The sequence below is a fragment of the Haliaeetus albicilla genome, chromosome 29 (genome assembly GCF_947461875.1).
Source record: "Haliaeetus albicilla chromosome 29, bHalAlb1.1, whole genome shotgun sequence".
Lineage (NCBI taxonomy): Eukaryota > Metazoa > Chordata > Aves > Accipitriformes > Accipitridae > Haliaeetus > Haliaeetus albicilla.
Genome location: NC_091511.1, coordinates 6,281,713 through 6,285,461, shown reverse-complemented (window position 1 = coordinate 6,285,461; position 3,749 = coordinate 6,281,713).

Genomic DNA, 3,749 nt, shown 5'->3' with positions numbered 1-3,749 from the left:
CGTGTCAGTTTGCCAGGGTTACTTGCCTGTTCAGATGTAAAATCCCAGATTATGGGAGGTGATAACCGTCCTAGGAATCTGCCCAAATCCTTCCATATACCCTGCCACCCAGGCACCAGTCGCTTGAGGGCACATTTAAGTACTGCCTCACCTAAAACTTGCCTTCTCTTATACCAGGACGAGACCAGATTCCACAATACCCATAATATGCCACCAGTATTAATTATTAGTATTAAACAGCTTACATAAGGGTGAACAAGGACCTCGGGAGCCTGCATAATAAAACCATTCACATCAATGCCTGGTAGGGAGAGGGAGATGTGTTCCCTCATCTCCTCCACAAGATAGCTCCCACAACACAGCAAAGCCATCAGTGCCAGGACAAAGCACATCGACATTATTTGTATTAGCACGTTCCCGCGTTCCTTCATTCTCCCCACAAGATAGCTACCACAGCAAAACAAAGCCATCAGTGCCAGGACAAAGCACGCAGCCATTATTTGCATTAACATGTTCCCAAACTCAGCAAGCTAGAGATAAGCAAGCAGCTAACAAGCTCCGTGACCTGCACAGGAGCTTGCCACTTAATAGCTAGCTATAGAACGCTTAATGCAAAACTGCCGTTGTCGTGCCCCTCGTTGGGCGCTCTCTTCAATGTGATCTCTTTGACAAATGTTATGCAAAATCACTCTCTCATCTCCTCCAGACCATTTAAAAGACATTAAACAGGGCAGCTTGCCTGATAGACCCCTGCCAGACCCTACTAGCTCGATGCCTCCAGGCAGAGTACCAGGCATTGACCACGTCCCTACGAGCCCACCCCTCCAGCTGTTTTATACCCCTCTATTTATCCATCCATGCAGACCATAACATCCTCACATTGAATATGGTGGGGGATGATGCCGAAAGCATTGCTGATCTCCAGGTAGAAGACATCCTTTGCTCTTCCCCTGTCCAGCAATCCTGTCCTTTCATCCTAGAAAGCAAAGAGGATGGCCAGACACAATCGACTCTGGGTGAATACATTCACCTTCCTTTCAGACACCCAGAAAGGGGACTTTAGTAGACACGCTTAGGAGCACAGCCTTCCATTCCCCTGCTCATTCTTTGAGCATTTTTGAAAGGTGCGTACAACATTTGCCTGCTTCCAGTCATCAGGAAGTTGCCCCAGTCTCTACGACATTTCAAAGATGATGGCGAGTGGCCTCACAGTGACATTGGCCTGCTCGCTCAGCTCCTGGGGATGCTGCCCCTCCTGTCCCATAGACTGGTAATGATTGTGTTTGCTCAAGTGATCCCTGGCTTGACACCCATCCACCTCTGGCTGTTTTCCTCCAGAGTCCTGCCTCGAGGCACAAAGGCTTGGGAGACCTTGCTGGGGAAGACTAAGGCAAAGAGGATATAGAGTATGTCAGCTCTATCTATACCTGCCCTTACTACATTCAGCAGTGGCCACATACTACCTTTGGCTTTTTTTCCTTAAACTCTTCTTGAAGGAGTAACAGCTTCTCTTGATGCCCTTGAACCTCTTTCAAGGATACACACTAGGGAAGCATTGGCTTCCTTAAAGCCATCCCTATTTCCCGTTTCCTCCATCATCAGTCCCTGCATCCACCTTCTGAATGCTTCCTTTCTTCTGCGGAGCTTCTCGATGTGTTCCTTCTTTAGCCAAGCTGCTCTCCTGAAATGTCAGGTTGTTTTCCTGCTCAGCAGTCTGGACAGGTCTTGTGCTTGGAAGATGCTTTCCTGAAAGACCGCTGCTTGACCTGGAGTGCTGCTACCCATGGCACTACCACAAAAAGTGCCCTGAAGAGGCTAAAATCTTCTCCCACTATTTCATGGCTACTGCAGCCCAGGCTGATGCTACTTTCCACATCCATGATCAGCTCTCCTTCTCTTGCAAGGACCAGATTCAGGTGAGCATCACCTTTGTTGGCCTGGCACCTGTGCAAAGAAGTTATCCCAAGAGATGCCCGACATCTGCTGGACAGCATGCATCCTGCTGTGCTCCCCTTCCAGTGAGTGTCAGGGTCATTAAAGTCCCCAATAAGACCAGGGGTCATGTACCTGGAGTCTTCCCTGGGTTGCTTAAATAACGCTTATTCCACTTCCTTACCCTGGTTGCAGGTCCTTCATCACCCACCGGGATGCCACGCCAAGGGGCCTGTCCTCTCATCCTCACCCACAAGGGCTCACCCAACCTGTTGCATGTCTCATAGAGGAGCTCCACACAAATGACAAGCTCCTTCAGATGGAGGGCATCCCCCTCCTCATCATTCCAGCCTGCCTCTCCTGCACAGCCCACAGGCACCATGGCAGCACCACTGTGAGCTGTCCCACCACCCCGCGCCATTTCTTCCATCAGTGTCAAAAGTCTATAGTGGCACATGGGACTGCAGCTCCTCCTGTCTGTGCCCCAGAATGAGGGCATGGGACCACATATGGACTGCAGCACCTCCACTGTGGCACTCACTAAGTAAAAGCTCAGACTTGTCACAGGCAAACCCAGTACCAAATGCCCAAGACCCAATGTCTGCAAAAGCTGTGCTTGAGACCAGAGACATGCTGCAGGGGATCGCAGATGGCAATAGGAAGCCAACAGAACCTTTTCTACGTGCCTCCCTCACCTAGCCGTGGTCTCCCTGGTTATCAGCACTGGCACGGCTGCCTGCCTGTAGCCCCGCCTTCCATCTCCTCCCCATCCTTCGATCTGGTGGTGGCAGTTCTGTACTTGGTGGTGCATCCAGCAGTGAACCCCCTCCTCTGTAGAGTCAGGAACCAGGAGCTCAAGGAGTCTCTCAGGAAAGGGATTTCATGCATGTTGGTCAATCTTGATAAACTTTCCATCACTCTCCACAAGTGACCTCTAGTGTATCGCAATGCAGGCCTGTACTTTATTATGCATTTTTTTGTTAGCATTGCCTGTATTCTTACTTATGGTTAAATTGTTCCTACATAATTGCTTGTATTCAGCTCACTCTCCTAAGAAAGGAACCCATCTCTCTCTCTCCCCTCACACCTGTGTAAATGTGTTCCTAACACTGTTTCAGAGCTGATTCTATCATAGCATCTCTATAGAAAAATGCCATCTCCCACATGCGGTTCCTCAAGGTTTGGATGCTCTTCCACAGCTGATGTCAACAACATGCCCAGGAACTTCACTCCAAAAGGGCCTGAGTAAAAAGCTCATTTTCACATTGGTAGCTGTTAGAGAACAAGGGTTGGATTTAGGACACGTCCCTTGTTGTCTATTGACAGTGGAGATGGTGAATGCTCACTGAGAGACTGTCATACTGCGCTGTCCCAACACGTGCCAGGGCAGAGTACATCCTCCGGGAGAGGAATCTGGAGTTGCCTGCAGAGCCCGGGAGATATGCGTGGACCGTGTGTGCCTGGGGTGGGCACTGACTGGAGCCCCACAAAGTGAGAGATGGCCCAAGGCGGAGTCAACCAAAAGGAAAGCACTAAATCCAGGTATCTGCAAGGAAACAAAGATGGACACAGCCAACCCAACACAGACCAACACCAAGGGGCAGCAGCACCTTGACAGCAGCACTTACACAACCATGAGCAACACAATGGGCCCCATCCCGTTCCCCCTCTCAGGCTGAGCGGGTGCGAAGGTTCCACAAGTGGTCTGTATATTAGAATTGACCAGCAAAGCATGTACACACATTCATGCCCAAACACACACGCAGAACTAAGCCTACTCACACAGAAAAAAGACAGGAGCAGAATTTAATAAATGT